This window comes from Phodopus roborovskii, unplaced genomic scaffold, assembly GCF_943737965.1.
Source record: "Phodopus roborovskii unplaced genomic scaffold, PHOROB, whole genome shotgun sequence".
Lineage (NCBI taxonomy): Eukaryota > Metazoa > Chordata > Mammalia > Rodentia > Cricetidae > Phodopus > Phodopus roborovskii.
This window is the reverse complement of record NW_026126410.1, coordinates 40,561,026-40,582,671: the sequence shown is the minus strand read 5'-3', so window position 1 is coordinate 40,582,671 and position 21,646 is coordinate 40,561,026. Positions and strand designations below refer to the sequence as shown.

At 44.7% G+C, this 21,646-nt stretch overlaps 1 protein-coding gene, 1 long non-coding RNA gene and 1 other non-coding gene across 3 annotated transcripts in view; 2 read left to right on the top strand and 1 right to left on the bottom strand.

The window, feature by feature from the left end:
• The window catches only part of Sema5a (semaphorin 5A), a 415,024-nt gene extending 401,888 nt beyond the window's left edge, over positions 1 to 13,136 (bottom strand). Inside the window, exon 1 of the mRNA XM_051182617.1 lies at positions 12,895 to 13,136. The gene's annotated coding sequence lies outside the window, so the exon portion shown is untranslated. The remainder of the gene's footprint in view (positions 1 to 12,894) is intronic.
• A 789-nt stretch (positions 13,137 to 13,925) lies between these two features.
• LOC127220824 (uncharacterized) lies at positions 13,926 to 16,873 on the top strand. Its single transcript, XR_007834394.1, has 4 exons — positions 13,926 to 14,147; positions 14,302 to 14,441; positions 15,688 to 15,780; positions 16,700 to 16,873. It is a non-coding gene; the product is annotated as an uncharacterized LOC127220824 (long non-coding RNA).
• LOC127220844 (small nucleolar RNA SNORD123) lies at positions 16,547 to 16,616 on the top strand. The gene has a single exon (XR_007834405.1). It is a non-coding gene; the product is annotated as a small nucleolar RNA SNORD123 (small nucleolar RNA).
• Positions 16,874 to 21,646: the final 4,773 nt, after the last annotated feature.

Below are 21,646 nucleotides of genomic sequence, written 5' to 3'. Positions count from 1 at the left end.
AATTAAAACACAAAATACCAAAAGATCATTGAAAGGTACTTAACAGCAAATCTTCAAACTATTAAAAGTGTGTATATTGCCACCACTAATTAAAGTCACCCTTGATTATAGATTGAGGGTGAACTTGCACTCTTGAGAAAGAGGCTGACAATTTTCCAGAACTTGGTGCCAAACTGGGTAGTGATTCTTCCTGACTCTTCTGTGGGTAAAAAAAAAAAATGATCACAAACAGCTAGAAAGATCCAAGCTGTAATCTTTTTCCCTGTTTAAACAAACCCAACATGTGCTTGAGACACAGAGAACAGAAAAGGCCATTATGAATGGACCAGCTTTATTTAACTTTATAGTAAGTGAGATGAGACTAAATAGAGCTACCATTCTGCATGCGGGAGCACCCTAATTTGGGAGGATATTTGCTTCTCAAGGCCTTCTCACCCTGACCCCCTAACCATCTCACAAGTTCACAAGGGAGGAAGGAAAGGAAAGCCACTGGATGGTACTAGGTGGCATGAGGGACAATTACAAAACAAAAGCCGAGCTGCATCCTGCTAAATTTCTCTATAATACCACCACTGGGAGATCATGATTCTTTTCCAAGCAGGAAAAAAAGGAAGGAAGGAAGGAAGGAAGGAAGGAAGGAAGGAAGAAAAGAACAAGGTATTTAGACACTATGAGGAGAAAACAAAACAAACAAAACCTAACAACAACACTACTCTAGGTTTCTAGAAGGTTCTTAAGGCACTTTGATTCACCCACATGAAATGAGGCATATCTGTCAGGTCTTTCATGTTCCCAAGCCTCTCCTGCTCCCCTCCACCAACCAGAACTTGCCAATCAAATGAACCACAGTGTGCACATGAAGTCTATGTTTTCTGTTACAATCTACACAAGAACATCTTCCATTTCCCATATACCAACACTGGGGAGTGCCTCCTCCCATCAAAAATTCAGGACTCATTCTCCAAAGGCCAAGTAAGTTAATTTTCTCTCTACCCTTGGCCGTTTGGTATAAATTAATGAGTAATGAAAAGCCAGTACATATTCCTTTAAGAAATGTCTTCTGAGTGTTTTTACCACTGGAGTACAGCATCATAATGTCTTAAATTGTGCAGTTTACAGTTGCAGGAACTAAACTCCAAGCATTTAAATATCACCACGGCAGGATGAAGTGGCCATCCGGAGGATCCCATTATAAGCCTGGTACTCAGGGTGGTTGTGTGAATGTTGGAGGAACTTTAAGATGTCTCGTGGGAGGTTGTTATCGGCCCCTCCCATGGCTGTGATTTCCTGTCTTATTTGCTCCCACCATTATGCCATCCATCATGAGGTCCTCACCAGTGCTTAAGCCACGCTGGTACCACTCACTCCTTATACCTCTAGAACTGTGACCCTCTTTTCTTTATTACATTACCCTGCCTTGGATATTACATTATAGCAATGAAAAACAGACTAACACACTGACTCTGTGAAGCTGTAGTCAGCGTGGAACCCTAAAAGCCCATCCTGCTAGTGTGACCTCTCAGATGTGTCCTGTTAAATTCTCCACTGTGAGTCTCCCACTGTCCTTCCCATGTAGGGTAGATGGAGACTCAGCAGGTGGGCCTGGAGAAATTGCTCAAGTTAAATAACATTTTCAGGCAAGCATAAGCTTTCAAGTGAATGAGTTTCCTCTGCACTTCCCTCAATGATGTCTTTTCACAAGCTGGTGATGGGACTGAGGAATTCCATCACTCCTGGCAGACAGAAAGTAAATTTGGCTCCAGGCCTGACTTCAGAGTAGACTTGGAAACTGCAACAACTACGCTGTCTAGACTTGCACGGCTCTGCTAAATTCCTCCTCTCTTCTTCCTCCAAGATTTCTCCTCCACCCTCCCCCCCCCCCCGGACCACTACCCATGACTTACTTACACCCTTGGTTGTAAAAGGCATTATGGAGATGATGGCTTTAGCTGTGCCCAAGACAAAATTGGGAGTGGTAGGTGTAAGGATTCAGGCATGATGCTGGCCTGCCCCTGTCACCTGGCAGAATGCACTCAGGCAGTACACTGGTCAGCCCAGGTGTAAAGGACCCCTTTAAAAGGAAAGCCCCACCCACTTACACTCTCATTCCATTCTGCTGTTCGCCAGGGGGCAGGCAGGACTCTTCCTGTCTGCCTCTTCTCTTCTGTCCTCTCAGTATCTCTGTGTCTCTTCTTTTCTTCCCCTGCCCCCCTCTCTAATAAAACTTCTCACTAAGCTCTGTCTGCCTGGCATGTTTGTCCCCTGCCTCGGACACCCTCACCTGCCATGGAATCCACCAAGGTTCCCCAGGCGCATTATGATAACAGGAGGGAAGGAGGAGAATACTTTCATATCAGACACCAGTCCGGCACTACCTGGTGTGACCTAGAGCAAAGGAAAAACGGTTGGCTGGTGGTGGGGAGGCAGTAAGGAAAGAGGGGTACTCACCTGCCCCATCTCTCCCTTTGAGGAGCAAACAGGGCTGAAGAAAGGGTTTCCATCATCACACTGCAGCAAGCAGAGAGAATGTGACTCCAGAAACAGACACGTCCTCCCAGGCGAGGCAGCCTAGCACCAGCACATGGTACACAAATGAGGCTTAAGGTGAACTGACACATGCAGCCCCAGAGCTTATTGTCACACCAGCTATAGCAGTTCCCAGATCCCTGGATCGTGACAAGCATGGGCCAGCCAAGCTAGCAAACCATGGTCTGCATAGCTGGGTAAGGGAAGATGGCTGAGACAGATGTTTTCTGGAGAAGCTGGAGCATAATAATTAAAAGACTGAATGAGGGCTGCCGTTCCAGAGGGCTCAGACAGTCAAAGTGCTTGTTTCACAAGGCTACAGACCTGAGCTTGATCCACAGAGTCCATATAAATACACTGGAGGTGGTGGTTTGTGGTGAGAACATACAAGGGCAGCACTGGGAAGTTAGAGATGGGCCTCCAATAACACCTGAGGTGGACCTCTGACTCCCCACATAAGCACACAGACACCTCATCATACTAATACGTACGGAGGGTGTTTCCTCAACCTCTGGCACCTAAGCTCACTCCCACAGGGCTTAGAAAAGCTTGAGCAAATGTGTCCCTTTAATTCTTAGCTCAGAGTTAGGACGTTTCTTTTGGTGACACACGAGCAGGATCTTATGTATCAGGATGTGACAGGATCTCATGTAGCCCAGGCTGGCCTCCAACTTGCTATTCAGCCAAGAAACTTCTGATCCTTGTTTCCACATCTCAAAGGGTGGAATTACAGGTGTGCGTCATCACACCCCGGGTTTATACAATGCTGATGCTAGTGATGGAGTTCCAATCCATGACAAACACTAGAAAAACAGTCTCCCAACAGAGCTGCATCCCAAACTTAAACTTTAGGGAAAATGTGGGAAGGAGCTGTCTACTGGTACAAGAGAATGAAGTCATTCACCCTTCAAGCTAGGAAGTGATATCCAGGGCCCTTTCTGATGCTTCAGCCTGAAACAATAAAGTTAGGTTCCCACACATCTGTTAGTATCCAAACATCAATACTTAATGTGAAATCTTAGGTGCTTGCCAGAAAAATAAATAGCTGGAAAAAAAGTTAAATATTTCCAAGGTAATAGTGCTATCCCCAGTCAGAGCAATATCTCCACATCACACTGTAGTGGGATATTCACTTTGTCTCCTTCTGTGGCAATGACCATGCCCAGTGGGGGTGGAGCCAGGGGCGGAAGTGACCAGTGGAACTAGGTCAGAGGAGGAGCCAGGGAATGCGTCACGGAGAGGAGAGCATCTGGTGGAACTTGCTGGTGTTCATCTGTCTAGATTGTAAGTTATTTCTCCCTGAATAAACATCTATTTGGCCTATTTTTTTTTTTATCCTGATCCTTATTAAACCACAATATCACACAGCACACAATGCATTAATACAATCAACTCAAGTTATCAGAGCCAAAACAAGCCAATGGCTACTCCAGAGATTTTAAAATGAGAGATACTAACATTGTTTGCTTACTATATAAGTAAAACTCCATCCATTAAGCAATCATTAGTCAGCATGTTTAACAAAAAATGCCTAACTGGATCTCTTAAAATACTAGAGAATATTAGCTCACTGGAAACTAAAGTAGACAAGAAAAGTACTGCCTACATAAATAGCATTCTTCTATGGATCCCTTGAAACCATCAAAATGGGCAGAAAGAAGGGAATAATAATAATTTAGTCTCATAAATAAATCCTCCACTTGCCAAGGCAAGAATTCAGAACTGGTAGTAGAAAGCATGGTCATTTTGTAAATACTACTCTTAATTTGTATCAGGCTTGGGATATTTATATGAGAGGAGAAAGATTCAGAATAAGTCAGTGAGAAATAATACTCTAAGAGGTCTATAAAAATATGGTAGTGGAATTTCGGATAGCCCATCTCAACTTCCCTACAGCTACAGGGACTGAAGAAATGAGGTGTTGAAGAAATGCAGTGTGTTTCTCTGAACCATCACAGAGTTGAATGTGAGCTAGAGCACTGGCCAGCCGTGGTCAGATCCGAAATCTAGGCAGGTTGTTCTTGGAGCACAGGCTGCCTGTGCCAAAGCCAACACTGTGACAGAAAGTCACCGTGTGGAAGCCAATGGCTGTGGAAAGAGCACGGTGCACACTGGGGAGCTGGGCAGCCTGTGGCGGGAGCAGAACAGACGTTAAGGCCGTAGACAGATGGAAGTCATGGTAAACCAGAGGAGAGGGCTAGCCTCACTCACATCCCCTGGAAGACAACAACTGAGAACGAAAGAAACTTGAGGCAGCAGGCGGTTCACATGTATGTCTGTGTACCCACAACTTATCAACAGCTGGGGAGGAAGGAAACTGCAGGCAGTAGACAGTTCACATGTACATCTACCCATGTTCTATTCTCAGCTTTACACTTTAACATATATATATATATATATACATATATATATATGTTAAACCAATATATATATGTATGTATATATATATGTATATATATACATATATATATATATATATATATATATATATATATATATGAAGGCAGAAGGCAGAATAGAAAGAGCTAGAAATGGCTCCACAATCTTTAAAAATGAAAGGTGTACCAGTTTGTAGCATTTGAAACTTGCCTTCTAGCTAGGCATGACGGCTTTCACCTGAGGACACGTAAGTGGGAGGCCCACTTAGGCTCAGGAGTTTGAGATAGCATGGGCAACAATGCCAGGATGCTATAATAAGAGAAAAAGGAAAGAGAGAGAGGGAAGGATATATGGAGAAAAGGAAAGTGCAGAGCAGCATACAGCATAAAATCTTGCTTTCTGTTTTGCATATGGTTGCTGAAAGTTATTCAACACTGGGCTATATGACAAGACCCTGTTACAAAAGAAAGAAAGAAAGAAAGAAAGAGAGAGAGAGAGAGAGGGAGGGAGGGAGGGAGGGAGGGAGGGAGGGAAAGGAAGGAAGGAAGGAAGAAAGAAAGAAAGAAAGAAAGAAAGAAAGAAAGAAAGAAAACACCAGCCAAAAGTTAGCTGCCTCACCCACCCCCTGAGGCAAAGGCCAGCTGTAGGTGAACAGAGAAGCAGCCACTGGGAAATTGACCCCTGCAAAGCAGAGCATCCTCACTTAGTGAAGAAACTCTGTCCTGTGAGTTACACACCCCGACTGAAGCGCTAACGAAACATGGGTTCAGTTCTCCACAAACCCAAAATAACCGGACCCACATCAAAGACCCCATAATAAATCTGGGAGCCTACTGAAGCCAAGAGTGTCTCCTGAAGTAGCTAAGCTGCCCAAGTTTAGTTGATCGACTGACATGCTTCTATGGTCCCATGTGTAAACACCCTGAGTTTATCTACACCCCTAACACAGACCACAGTGTCACAGACTCCCAGAAAGAAGTTCTTTGTATCAAGGGAACTTGATCCATCTTGGAGCCCAGTAGGCTTGACACTAACTCTACATAAAAAATTATGGAAACTCAGAATAAAACCCCCAGTAAGTAAATTGAACAGGAGCTATGTTTAGGTTGCAGGCAGTCTAATTCACTCTAACTTTAGAAATTATGTTCCAGATTTCCATTTATAACCATATCACTGAGGTATGTTACATGCTGTGAAACTGACTCATTGTGAGCATTCAAGTCAGTGAATGTGAGTAAATGCACATGTGGGTGAACTCCTCCAGAATGCACTGCCGATCTCCAGGAGATGCCTGCCTGCCCATTTGTCTCACTTCCAATTCTCACTGTCAGCCCAAGGCAACCACTTATCCACTTTCCATCTTTACAGTTTTGCCTCTTCTAGAAGTTTCTATAAATGGAATCAAACAATATGTGGTCTTCTGTGGCTGCCTTCTTTCACCCAGTTCCATGTTTTGAGGCTCACAGCTACTACAGCAAATATCAAGAGCTCAGTGGGGTCATCGTTGAGCAGTAGCCCACTGCACAGACACAAAAGGTTTTGCTTAGCCAATTACCTGCTTTAGCTTGTTAAACATATATATCCAACCAAATGGCAAGGCTGATTGCCCTGTTCTCAGGAAGAAATAAGAATGCCTGGCATATTTCTAAAATTTTCTGAAGTCATAATGTGTGAAAATAAGAAATGAGGATACAATTTGTTCCCTGGAACTTTGTGTGGGTGGGAAAGTGATTTTAAACAAGCAAATAACAGTCTGGAGTTTCACTTTTTAATGTTTTAATACACACAAAGCATTTTTATGCTAATTCCAAGCCAAGCAAGGTCATCAATTCATTTACCAAGTACCTACTTATTGTATAATTAGCATATATTAGAATATATGGAGTATACAGTCCCCCTGCTCCTGGCTTTCAAACTCACCTGAATTCTAAGGCTGTTGTCATGGATCTATTTGAATCTATGAGAATATGTTCCTTTCCATGAAAAATATAAACAGTTCTCACCATCCATGTTACCTGTTTATCTGAGTAAGCCAAGGTCATACGTGGCCGATGCTCTATTGCAGGCTTTAGTATATAAATGTATTTACCCATTCATTTACAAATTCATTGCACTCAGAGTGCCCTGTATATGCCAGGTACCATTCTAGGAATTGGGGTACACAGTTATAAAAAAAAGCAATCCCACCTGACTCATTTACACCCTGAACTGGTGAAATATATTAAGAAATGCATACAACATGTGGGCAGTGCTTGCACAATAAAGGGGTGAAGTAAAGTAAGAAGACTAAGGGGAGGAGAAGGGAGAGGAGGCGTGTTAGACTGTGCATTTGGAGACCCCTTCTGAAGAGGAAATGTTTGAGTAAGGACCTCAAGGCAGCCCGGCCTGAAGGCTGAATGCCTCCCAGAAAAATGCAGGAAAACAGGACTTGGAGTCTGGAGGGGCAGTGGTTGACAGTGAACAGGACTTGGAGCCCTGCCATGAGGTCACAGCCAGTTGCACCTTCATGACCCTTCCTGGAGATCTCTGGCTTTTGGACCCATTCAGAATGTAAGGACCAACAGGTGACAATTGGAGGTCTTGAAGTGGGCAAAAGGTGGCCGGGCAAACTCACATGGCTTTACTGTTGACTTCAAGGTTGGGAGCTTGTTCTTGTGCCCTCACGCATTTCTCGAGATCATAACCTCAGCCTATTATGTTGTTTTGCACCGTCCTTTCTGAGGCTCCACTTGGTAGCCACCTACCATGGCTTCCCATCTCCATCTCCAGTCACCATGTTTTTGGGAGATTAGCTCTTCCAGGGTTCTACACAACCAAAATGGATGTGAGTCTCTCACCTGCCATGGCTCTGGCCATCTCCAAGTCTGCCCGGATGGCTCAAACACTCTCCTGAACCTCATAAGCTACTACCTGCATCCATGAGTCCCCTGGGGACAGTGGTGCTGTCATTCCTGCTCTACCTATGACACCCATTGCCTGGCTCTCTAGCTAGGCATTTCCTTGCCACCACTCTCTGTTACTTCAGGAGCCAGCAAACCCCAAATCGAAGGTAGAAGCTTCCTGCACTCTATTTCTCAACCAGGCAAGTTGCTTCCCTAAACCATGGACCTCTCAGAATTCCCCTGAAGTCAAGCACAGGATTTAAATAACAAGACAGTTTAAAAGCAAATCCTGTTTGCCTGACACATTTAGGTCAAGCAGAATGAATGATGGCTGAATTGTAGTATTGGCTAGACCAAAGAAGTTTAACATTTAGGGCCATTATTTTTCAGTCCACTAATTTATTTTGTGGTGTGACACTAGTTATAACTTTCTTAGCATTATGATCAGCATAGAAAATTCACTGTCTAAAATTAATTCAGAAATCAGTTGTGTCTCTAAAATACATTTGGTTTCAGGATGCTTCACTGCAAATATCCCTCGGCATCCATCATGGTACAAACAGCTTTGGGGACCCTCTTCCGATACAGAGCAGTTCTGGTTTCCGTCTGTCTGCCTATTTTTACAGGAAGAGATTTTCTTTGTATGGAATTGTGTTTGGATGGAGTTTATGAAGCTCATCTCGCCTGTGATTTGGAACAGAAGTTTTTCATGAAGCACTAACCATTTGGCAAAAAGCAGGCAAAGCAGAAGAAATTGCTTTGTATGACTTCTTACTGTCTTTGCCTGCTTTTCTTCCCATAGCTATATTGTAGCTACATTATACATCACTGCCAGACACTGGGTGAATGTGAACCAGATGAAAGGGACTCTACTGCCTGTGACCAACTTGTCCTTGTGCAATTCTGGTTGTCATCTGCCTACAACTTTTTTCCTTTTAATCTTACATCTCAGCAAATACAGTATTATTTCTCCAATAGTGCCGGCTGCTGATAGTATCACTTGGCTGGTTATTTATCATATATATCTGTAATTGAATTACCCACTGCGGTAATGGGATTTACTCTCAAATGTACATGAAAATGCAACACAGAGTAGAATTGTTCCGCTGTGTGCTTCCTCGTCACTGGGCTTGAACTCCAGGTCAGTCAATTCTACAGAAATGCAGAGACAAAGGGAATGAAAGACTGTAAGATAAAAAGCAGGTGGCCTCATGACCAAATATAACAGAAATCCATCCTGCAACAGAGGAATTCTCTTTTGAAAGAGTTTCTCAGCTGCTGTTAATCAGAAAGCCAATCCTAAAACATGAGAAGAAAAAGGAGTAACTGGGTGACTTACTTTTCCATGTGTACCAGTGAGCATTTGTGGGGAAGCATTAGAGAACTCAGGAAGGGGAATGTCTTGTGTTCATCTTTGATCTTGTCAAATAACCATAAATCCTTCCCCCCACCATGGCCAAAAAAAAGAAAGACCGAAAAGAAGACAATGACAGCAGCCACATTTTGGGAAAAGCTTTCTGACTGTTTGAATCCCCTGCTGCAAAGATCCCCTTTTCAATGGCTTGTCTCAGGTGAAAGAGCTGTCTGGCTTCAAACTACCCTGTGAAATGGAGGCCAGATTTCCTATTTCTAGAATCTTCCACAAGGCACCAATTAATTATGTCAGTATCTGTGTGCTAACATAAATTAGTTAGGATTCAATATCTTCTCTTGGGTCAAGCTTTTTGTCTGCTGTGCTCTGTCTTCCTTAGACACTGAACCAAACAGAAGTTTAGACAGACCTGCAGAGAGCGGAAACTCTGTATGTGTCCTAAGTAGATTTTTATATTCCTTTTTTTCCCTTTCTATCAGAAATAGATTTTGTGTACCTGAATAGCCAGTGCCTGAAACAGAATGGTTCAGTTGGTAAAGGCCCTTACTACTGAATCGAATGACCCAAATTTGGTCCTCAGATACATGGTGAAAGAACAGAACTAACTCTCACAAGCTGTCATGTGACCTTCACACACTCACCATGTCATACACAACACACACACAGAGGCATGCATGCATACTCACTTACTTATGAATAAATGTAATAAAAAAATGTAAATACACAGAAAATACATGCTGTATTTACACATATAGCAGCTGCTTCATCAAGCTATATCCCAATAAGTTGGTGGATAACCATCTCCATGATGCTACCAATCTGTGAGAATTACAAACAGCAAAATGCCCTATCTATAGCAGATCATGTCTGCAGGGTAACAGAGGCTTTAAAGCATAGTAATTTTCAACTAGACTTCTATCTTTATTTAGAAAGGATGAGGGGAGTGTCTATGAAAAATCTCTATGTTGCCAACAACAGTACCAAAGACACTATAAACAACGTAGAAAATGACATATGCTCATCTGGGGATTTCAGAAAAGTTAACTTTGCAGAATATAAATATAAATTTGCAAGCAGGTGCAGGTGGGCAGAAATGGAGAAGCTTCCCTGTTAGATACTTTGTTGTAATTCAATTTGTTAGACACTGTAATTTATGTTTTCAACAGTATTGAACATTAAACACAAAAACTTGTCACCTAGGTATTACAATTATAGGCTAAGCAATTTGTCTGGGTAACTATAGCAACAACTTCAGATACATTTTATAATACTAATTTGGTATAATTTTAGAATCAAGAATTATAGCTGATTTATTGTAGAAAGTACAAATGCTTTTCCTGAATGGTTGCACATAATTCTATAACAAAAACAAACAAACAAACAAAACAACTGGTTACTTAGCCAAAAGTTAATGTAAATGAATGGATTTATTCTGCATTGCATGTCACGTGATCTGTAACAAAAGCTTCTCCTTTGGGGCCTTAGACTCTGGAGTCCATGCTCACTGGATCATCTGAATGTCTTGTCCTTGGCTGGACTCTTAGCAAAGTCCCACCCAACCCTCCTCCACCTTCCTGTATTTTTTCAGTGAAAAGCCTCTATTTCAGTGACTTGATGATTAAAAGGACATCAAGAGCCCTTAAAAACCACTACCCAGTTAATTGGAACTATGCAAAGGTTCCACTAGGTAACCCTCTATGGCATGGGAAGCAATTGATACAGCCCTTGCGAAATTGCATCTATTTTGAGCCAGAAGCATACAGAAAAATGCTTATTTTAATGACTGTCCCTCAGCAAAAGGCTCAAGTGAGGACAGAAAACAATATCCTATGAGAAACTGATAGCCTAGGAGGGCTTCAGGTGACCCATAGCACCCAGGCATGTGCTAAACTTGCAAAAATGCACTTATATTTATTTACCTTAGTATCATTGTCAACTAGCTTTACTCTTTAGTCTACATTTCTCTGTTTCACTCTTTGCAGACATGGCTGGGAAGTCACCGGAGACAGACACAGATAGGGACAAATACCAGTTTATTTTTACCAGATTCTGAACACCTCACATACTCTAGTCAAATACAGGCTCTCCCACCCAGAAGACCAAAGTCTTTGCTCTCAGCAGGGACCCCACAGATGTTTGCCATTAAGACAACCAAAGGAACTAGCCACATCTTAAAAGGCATAAAATAATGACCATTATCCATTCATCCTTTGTGAGAAAAAGTATGTGTCCACTAAAGACTTCTAAAAGCGGATACCACCAGTTCATAGACTGACTCCATGGTTGTATGCATGCACGTTGTGACTACAGGCAGCATCTTGGGTGAGCCATGGTCTCAAAAGCTTTTACAATAAACAAACTCAAGGGAAAGGAAATCTGTGCTTCAAACAATTATACTTGGAACTGCTTTTTCATGAAAATCAAGCACGCAGAAGAAATTTGAGTGGGCAGAAAGAAATGCACACTTCTTTTGGAGTAAACACAGGAAAGAAAAGTTGCTGCGGTGATCTACAACAGACAGTGTCTGCTTAAGCCTTAAGCCTTAAGTGGTACTATGAACAGCTTCCTCCCAGGGATGGGCTTCAGATTCTCTCAAAAAATGAAAAGTGGCATTAATCAGCAATTGATTCAATGATCCTAACTGGGTGTTAAAAAAACATGTGCTACTGAAGTCTAGTTTTGTCTTTCTGTGTCTCCTTTTAAAAAGACTAACTCCGTAATTAATAACACATCTGCTCTTCACAAACTTGGCCATTATATCAGGGCCCTTCCAGAAAAGATGGACACATGGCTATTTTTAAATAAATATGAATAAATAAGCTGCAATAATTTTAACAACCGTCGTTTTAACCAGGAGCCGAACTCTGATATTTTCACACAATTTCAATTGACTTCTTGTCAAATTCAGTTGTCAAAGGAGAAAGATTTGTAGAGGCTTTTGTAGGAATTTGTCTTCCTGTTAGAGGGCTTATGTCCAACTTTTCTGTCGCTTTTCCTAACTAGGCTTAAAGTTCTCTATGGTTAACAGAAGAACTTCCTCCGCCCTTCACCTTTTGAGATGAAATTACTGCAAAATCTGTGTTTTACCACTACCTAGGATCCCTACCCATTTGCCCAGGACAGAAACACCAACAGGCTCAGCAGCATCCTTTCGCCCTCTCCTAAAGCTCTCTCTTGCCGCCCCCTGCCGGCCATCTCCAGGATGCCGCGGGAGCAGGAAAGTTAAAGCCCAACTCCAGGCAACAGCATCCAGGTACTAACAACAAAAAGATGAGGAGAAGGCGCTTCCCGCCAAAGCCAGGGAAACTGGGACCTAACCGCACTCGGCCCGGGACCAGGGGCGTTCGTGGGGGATCAATCAATCTCCGCCCCCAACAGTTCCTCCGAGCCCAGATCTTCCTTGCCCTGGACCCAGACCTTGAGTCCGGGTACGAAACGCATGCGGCGGCGAAGCTGCCAGCGCACAGGGGCTCCACGAATGGAGCCCACCCGGTTGGTGGATGTCCAGGCCTCACCACCCCTGCCTCAGTCTACCCCAACAAAACAGCCTGGTGGAGTTAAGCCCTAGTCCCGCTATCCCCGGATTTTCACCAACACCGCAAAGCCACTGTACCGAGAGCTGAAAAATGTTCCCGAGTCCACAGGGCTGGGAGGCAGGCGATCCCGACTGCCAGACCCGGCTGCAGCTCCCACCACCATGCGAGCTTGGCTTTTCTCACAGACCTCCACGAGTACCTGAGAGGCGCTGGCCGAGGTGCAGGCTCGCTCACTAGCCGGTCGCACGCCCGAACACTCCAGCTCCTTTCCAATACCTGCTCGGATCCGGGCAAAGGCTACGACCCAAACTTCCAGCCTGTGCACTAGCTCCTCTGCGACCGCCTCCGCACTGAAGGTGGTCCTATCCCTACTCGCGCGGCTGCCAGCCTGTCCCTACCCAGGCGCCTGCAGAGTGACCCTAGCCGAGACCTACACCACCCACAGACAGGCCAGTGCTGCCCCAGGTCCAGTTCACCCACGCAAGGTCTCAGCCGCGAAACCCAGGGACGCTGCGGGGAGCGAACTCACCAGATGCGGGGAGCGTTCCTTCTGCCAGTCATCCAGTGTCTGGGGCCCGGAGCGGCAACAAGGGTCCTCTTCAGCGCGCTGCGGGGGAAGTCGAGGCAGCAGCCGCCACTGCTCCCCGCCACTTCTCCAGAGCTATCCTCTGCTAGCAGCGCACCGGACTGGGGACCAAGTCAGACGCCTAGAGCACGGAGTGCCCAGTTGCGTGTGCAGCTGAGTGAGCAGGCTCGCGCTGAGCCGGGACGACCCTCAAGGTGGCAAAGTTGAATGCCCTCTGCTTGATAGCGGCGAGTGGGAACACCCCAAGGAGGGGTCGCACTGTGGCTCCCCCACAGTGAGAAGATGGGATGCAATGGCCACCTCTCGGCAGGGGCCGCGACCAGCCAGGGTTTGAGGAGCCCACTCCCGACGGGAGCGCAGCGCCCGGGAGTGCGCACAGCGTGAGCAGCCGCCGCCGGGGCCGCCTTCCCGGCGAGTAGAAAAGCACTGGGTGCGCGGGCCCAGAGCTCGCGGCGGGGAGCACAGGGCCGCCTCGCCCCGCCCCCGCCCCGCCCCCGCCCCGCCCCTGCCGCCGCACCTCCCCTTCTCCGCCCCTCCCGGGTGCAAAAGGAGCGCCCCACCCGCCCCTGACTTTCCAAGGCCCCTCCTCTGGGCCCGCCTCTTTCCCAGATGGGACCCCTACACACTCCCCGGGGGTCGTCACCACACCGCACGAGTCCCATTTGTGCCTCCCGAGTGCAAGTTCACCCAAGTGGTGACTTTTTAGGGACTCTCTTTCTCGCCTCGCAGAAGCCTTCTGTGGCTACCCGCCCCCTGTCCAGTTGCTCCGACGTGGCTACTTGGCGGGTTGGGCCTTATAAAGGGCCGCGGGCAGCTCCTCGCAAAGCAGAGACGTGGCGCTTCTACTAGGCCGGCCTCGGCTCCAGGTATGTGCGCGCCTCTCGGCGGATCACGAATGGGAAGAGGGTAGGAGTTTAAGATTCAGTTCTTCCGTATCATCCGAAGACCCGAGGGGTGGGGGGGGGAGTGTGAGTGAATTGGGCCCGGGAGACTCTCTGCTAATTCAGGCTTACTTGATAGATAGATCAGACAAATGAACATCCAGGGAAACAGAGCAAGAGATCCCCACGTGGCCCCTGATGGCTTTCGGAGAGGGTCTTCTTCATAGACAGAGCCAGCTGGGCTAATTTGCACTTCTGCAAGGATTTGAGCCTCACCAAGTAAGCATCCCAACAAAAAGTTCATATTGGAACTAAAGGTAAATGGCCTTGGCAGGGTTGTTTTATTGATGCCATGTTCAGTTCTCCTTCTAAGGAAGTGATCAACTCGGGGAGGGGGGGGGTAAACAATATGTGGGGTTGTTGAATGGGAAAGTTACAGGAAAAAGAGAGCCAGAAACCTTGTGTCCTTGCCTCTGTAGCCATGTGTGACCCCTTCCCTCCCCCCCTTCCTATATGATGGGGTAACTGTGTCTTTAGGCTGTTTTATTTGTTGGTGGTGGTGGGACAATAGAAGCACAAATTGCCACCAATTTGATGTTTCTGTCACCTCAAATGACGAATTAAGTGGAGAAAGCATCCCTGGGAGCCTATGTGTCAAGCCCAGGGTGTACAGTGTCTGGAACCCTGGAACCGAGCATCCAGAGGGTATCAGAGGCCCAACTCTGAGCTACTTAGGGAAGCATGCTGGCCTCTAGCTCTTGGTGGCAACTCCTGGTTTCTAGGTCTTGAAGGAAAAAGCTAATGGGTTTCCTGTGCTTCTCCCTGCTGCTCAAAAGTGGGTGGGAACTGGCGCCATTCCCAACACTCCCCTTGCCTTGCCTGCGTGGCACAGGAGCCTGAGAGGCTCTTGGGAGAAGGAAGCCCGCCAAGGGCCAAGGTCTGGCTAGAGAACCTCAGCCTTATGCTTGAACCTTGTAGCCTTAGTGTGGGCGGCTGGAACCTACCAAGGTGAAGAAAGATAAATTAAGACTCCGGTGTGTTTAGTTAATTCTTATCCTCACCCCTCGATGCTACTGTTAAAAACAATTAAAGCTTTACTTTTTTTAAGAATGAAAAAAAGTGAGGTGCATTATGCCTATGTGCCCAGCACTCTGGTGGCTGAGACAGAAGGATTGATAATTTAAGTCTAGCTTGGGGTGTCACCTGAGGAGACAATATCTCATGTAAACTCACAAGCAGGCAAAGAAACTCACTCTTAGCTTGGAGGCCTAAACCCTGGGCACCGTGAGGATTATCACATAGACTCTCACCCTCTAAATGAAGTGACTTTTGTAGCAGGAAATGGGTTCAATTTTTCTATTTACAGACTACTCTGTACTGCTGTTAAAAAAATCTATCATTAGTGATAATGAATTAGAAATCTCTAATAAGCAAGGACAGAAGCCAAGTCCTCATTTAGAATGCTGTCTTGGTTTAAAAGTGAAGTAGTTCTAAGCTGAGGATGATTGTTGTCACTGACTTGCAGGAAATTTGTGAACTTTGCTGATCTGATGTCTTCTTGACCCAGCTCACCAGGAATGTCAGTCACAAGCACTGAAGGAGAAAGGAGCAGTTAAATGTAAGATACCTGAGGCTCAGCCCCACCCAGGCACTCTGAAATCACGCTGTTTTAAAGGATATATAAATATTTCCTTTTCCTAGTTTTCCTTTTCAAAAGCAGTTCTTGTTAAAGTACTCAAATCATCAGATTGTAAAACTAAATGTGATTACTATTTTACCAAGGACATTTTACTGTGCTCACAATGAAACTCTCTCTCTCTCTCTCTCTGTGTGTGTGTGTGTGTGTGTGTGTCATGTGCATGGTCAAGCACTAACACACACACACACACACACAAACATACTTGTTCTCTCTCTGTATCTGTCTCAAGCATGTACACACACCTGCTTTCTCTCTCGGTCTGTCTGTCTCTGTCTCTCTGTCTCTGTCTCAAGCATTAACTTAAATACGCACACGCACGCGCGTGCACACACACACACACACACACATTTGCTTTCACCCTCTCTGTATGCTTCTGTCTCTCTCTGTCTTTGTCTCTCTCTGTCTCAAGCATGCACACACATACTTGCTTTCTTCCTCTCTGTCTTTCTGTCTCTGTGTCTCTTTTTGTCTGTCTCTGTGTGTCTCTATCTCTCTGTGTGTCTCTCTCTCTGTCTGTTTCTTCTGTCTCAAGCATGCACACACACCTGCTTTCTCTCTCTCCTGTTTCTGTCTCAAGCGTGCGCGCGCGCGCACACACACACACACACACACACACACACACACAGTGTCAGGTGAGCCTTGTGTACAGGGTCAAGCTGATCAAAGGCTGTGGGCCACAACCACTGGTGAAAATGATGAATTCTGGGGCGCTGATCCATGTGACTTGAAAAACGCCATCCATTTCCTGACTCACCTCAGATTCTATTCAGAAAGATGAGGCAGCACTTGACTGTGAACTAATGCAACGATTTTGTATCATCTTTATATTCCCTCCCAGGGCCTGATTGCAGCCCAAGAATGGAGCAGGGAGGAGCTGAAGAGAGCCTGGCCTGGGAGACATGAAGACAGCTGTGGACCACAGTTGGCTTTCCCAGAAGACTCACTAACTGTGGGCTTTGAAATGTAACAAGATTACTAAATTATTAAAAAAAAAAAAAAAAAAAAAAAAAAAGTCCTGGGAATCATGGCCTCTTTACATTTCCTGAACATGAGCCAGATAGATGTTACAGTCACCATTTGACAATTTTTCACCCTGATTTCCAAATTTCCAAGATTGTCTGGTCCTTTATTTATTTATTTATTTATTTACTTACTTACTTACTTATTTGACAGAGTTTCTCTGTGTAGCCCTGCTGTCCTGGAACTCACTTTGTAGAGTAGGCTGGCCTTGAATTCAGAGATCTACCTGCCTCTGCCTCCCAAGTACTGGAATTAAAGGTGTGCACCACCACTGCCCAGCTAATCCTATCCATTTTAACATAGCTGAGCCCTGCTTCAAAGACATGAAGCTTCATGTCACTGTAGCATTGCTAAGAGCTACTCCAGGTTTCTTTATTTTGTAGGATTCTGAAGGTCCACAGTTGTAGTTACAAGTTACCCTATGATATCCATCCATGCAGGTTTTCACAGGCCAAGGCTTTTGAACAGGCTCTAGTCTCTTGGGCTGCACCAAAGTCCCTTTAGGGTTCCTAAGCCCCAAGAAAACTCCCTCCCCTTCAGTACCCACTCCCTGAGTGGTGTTAAGGACACTAGATTTGTTTTAAAAACATTGTACATGTCTGGAAGTTGTCATCACACATATATGCATATATATATATATATATATATATATATATATATATATATATATACACACACACACACACACTTATACTCACTAATACACAACAGACACTCAAACACACAAACTCACACATACACACACACACCCTTTCTCACACACACAGATACACACTCTCTCTGTGTTTTACACACACATACACACACGGAGCATAAACAGATCTGATACAAAGTGCAGATTCTTGATCCTTAAGGAGTTCCATACTGCTAGGGTGTGTGAGGGCACACTCAGCATGGCCCCCTCCAAGTCTAATCTCTATCCAGGGTCTACCTGGGGCTGATCAGAGAGTTGTGATCATGAACTTTGTCCCCATTTATTCCTGATGGCTGACACAGAGTGACCTGCCTTCACCACCCCAAGTGACTTCTTCTTACTAATTACCTCTCAGATTCAGCCCACACTAAGCATGGTGTTCTTTCACCTCAGAGCCATGTTCAAAGAAGCAGCCTGGTTAAGTGTGTGGGTGATAGCAGTAAGGAGTTTCAGGTTGTACCCAGACATACCCTTAGGAAGACATGCTTGCTCTCTGGATGGGGGTGACCGTCGTTTTCAAGTTATTTTTTTTTCCTTGACATATTCTGGGAAATGTCAAGCATTCAGAAAGGCATCACAATTTAGTTCTGCTACATTTCCAGAAATCAAAGCATTCTAGAAATCTGAAAGATTTTGTTTCATATTAGTGTGTGTGTGTGTGTGTGTGTGTGTGTGTGTGTGTGTGTGTGTGTCTGGATTTTCAGATGTTTTCTGGCAACCCAGTTTTCTTTTTTTTATTATTTTTATTTTACATATTGATCTCAGTTCCCTCTCCCTCCCTTCTTCCTCCCTACCTCTCTCCCTTCTTCCTTCCCCCCCTTCCATCTCTAACTCCTTCCCTCCCTCTTTCCCTCTCTCCCCCCTCACATGCACCCTGACCACCCTCCCCTCCCACCCACCCACACTCCACATGTAGGGTGATGCCATCCAGGAGGGTTCATCTAAATCTGTCAAATCATTTGAAGTAAGGACTAGGACTTTTCTCCTGTCTCCCAGTTTTCTTAAGATAAAGCTGGTGCCTTCAAAGCAGCTCAAGTTGTCTTTTAGACGCATGGTATAGAGAGAAGAAGAATGATAAGTTTAACGATGTTTTGATATATCTACAGGAAAGGCAGATGGTCTCTGGCATGAAGATAAAGCATCCTTTTAGTTTCCTTGGAGTTATTTTCTGACATTGAGACTAGTATGTCTTGAGTGTTTATAAGCAAAGAAAGGCTGTACTTACTTAATTTAAAAAGATATTTTGACTTATTAGCTAATATCTCCTACATTCTTCTGTCTCTGAGAAGCAGCTTTCAGGGGACATAAATAGTTTTAGAAATATATTTTTAAAATAGACTTTTGAAGCACAAATTTCTCTGTCCCAGTTTATTTCAATATTTACCCACTAAATTTAGCACAATGACCTTGAATTCAATAAAAGGGATATGTGTAGAATTAATCCAAAGGGAGCATGTCTTATCAAGCAAATTAGGAGGAATAAAGGCTCTTGAGATCTTGTGGCCCTCTATCAAAATTCATTTCTGACCTTCCTTTCCATTCCCACTATTACCGCCTTAATGCAGTATGTCAGTTTTTCTCACTGCAAATACCAACACCTCATCTAATACAGCAGTGTTTGTTCCTCAAACAACCTCACCCCCTCACCACCACCACCACCACCACCACCACCACCACCACCACCAAGCAAAACACCTGGTTTTAAACAAAAACACTTTGTTGCAGCTGGATGGAGCCTTGCTATTCAGTTGGGGGCAACAAGGTGAACATTGTGTCAGGCTCCATGTGATATTAACTCACAGCTGTGATTTTCCTTGTTGTTTTGTTTTCCTCTCCTACATGATTCTGCTCAGGACTTAATGTAGAGGCTAAATTACAGGCACTGTCTTAGTCTGTAAGCAGATATAATCCGGAGCCTGGATGAGAGTGAAAAGAACGTTAAATCCTGGGGCCCGTAGCAGTAGCAGCTGCTCTTAACTGCGATTGTTGAGTTGACTGTACTGAGAAGAGATGCCGGTAAGGTAACAAAGTTGACCTATAGGTGTGCCTGTGATGGGGCACAGGGAATGTGAACTAAGGAAGAAAGACCCACTATGCTAGCTACTTTCTGTTGTCAGATTGACAAAAACTAGAGTTGCCTGGGAAGAGGACACCTCAGTTGAGGAACTGCCTCCTTCAGACTGGCCTGTAGCATGAGTGAGGCATTGTCTGGATCAATGACTAAGACAGAAGGGCACCACCCACTGTGGGTGGCACCATCCCTAGGCAGAAAGCTAGCAAACCAGTAAGCAATACTCCTTCACGGTCCTGCCTTAAGTTCCTGGGCTCACTTCCCTGAGTGAAAAACTGGAAATGTCAGAGGAAATAAACCCTTCATTCCCAGTTTTCTTTTGATCATGGTGTTTATAACCAGACACTTCCCAGTCAGCACGATGTGAGCTGTTCTGTCTCGTCCTTCTCAGGATGAGAAGCTTAAACCTCCCAAACTTGGAACAAAAACTTTCCTCTTTAAATTTTCTCAGGTTTCAGCAACTAACACAAACCCCTGAGTTACTTCCTGTTTTGTTTCATCCATCTGCTCTGCTTCAGATCTGAAAATGCAGATCCACAGGGAGCATCCTAGCAAGTCCAAAAAGTCATCCCTAAACATTAGCCCCAGGCCTCTCTTCCTGACTTCAGCAATGTCATTACACAACACTGCAGGCACGCAGCTGAACTTTAAAACACAAGTGCCATATACTGCCCTGTTGGGGCATGTGAAGTTTCTAGGATGCAGCTAGAGCATCACAGAAAAAAACAAATGTAGCTATAGACACATTAAAAAACTGAATCAGGCTCATTGTGTGGTTCTAAAGGTCAGACAAAGAACAGAGCAAGATGGACATGTGGTACTTAATACCACATTAGTGGAATAAACAATAAAGGTTAATAGACTTCAAAGACATAACATATGAAATCTGTTTTTTTTTTTTTTTTTTTGTTTTTTGAAGACAGACTAACAACAAGACAGCTTATAGCAACCTACATAGCTTCCTAGAAAATTTTGGCTTCTAAATACCGAAGAAGGAATAACAACCCAAAGCAATGTATAATATTAACAAAACTGACCATTAAATATGTTCCCAAGTGAAGGTCGGGGAACACCTCGGCCTGGGTCCTTCTGGGTAGTCTGTGGAAGAAAAAAAAGACATTTTTAAGTCATCATTAATCCTTATTTTTATAAATGATAAAAAAAATAAAAGAAGGCTCTTTCTTCTAGATACTTCTCTTAAACATTGAAATAATGATTTTAAAGAGCAAGATGAAATTTTTTTATTATTACATATCGATCTCAGTTCCCTCTCCCTCCCTCCTTCCCTCTTTCCCTCTCTCCCACACTCTCATGCCCCCAAGATCACTCTCCCCTCCCATCCCCCCCCACTCCACATGTAGGGTGGTACCCTCCAGGAGGGATCATCTAAATCTGTCAAGTCATTTGGAGTAGGGACTAGGACTTCTCTCCTGACTCTAGGTTAAGGGAGTATCCCTCCATGGGGGAAGTGCCCCCAAAGTCCTTTTGTGCACCAGGAATATATCTTGGTTCCACTGTCTGAGGTCCCTTAGACTGCCCAGGCCTTCTAGCTGAGACCCATGTTCAGGGGGTCTGAGTCAGTCCCATGCTGGATTCCCAGCTATCAGTCTGGGGGCCCATTAGCTCCTCCTTGATCAGGTCAGCTGTCTCTATGTGTTTCTGTAGCCTGGTCTTGTCCTGGCTCTCTGCATCTGGATTCCAGTTCAGCTCAGTGTTTAGATGTTGGTGTCTGCTTCTGTTTCCAACAGGTACTAGATAGATGAGGGCTCTATGATGGTGGATAAGTTAGTCATCAATCTCATTATCAGGGAAGGGCATTTATGGTAGGCTTTCACTGTTGCTCGAATTGTTAGTTGGCGTCAGTCTTATAGGCCTCTGGACATTTCTCTAGGTTCAGTTTTCTCTTCAAACCTATAATGGCTCCTTCTTTTATGTGCTCTCTCTCTCTCTCTCTCTCTCTCTCTCTCTCTCTCTCTCTCTCTCTCTTCTCTGGTCTATTC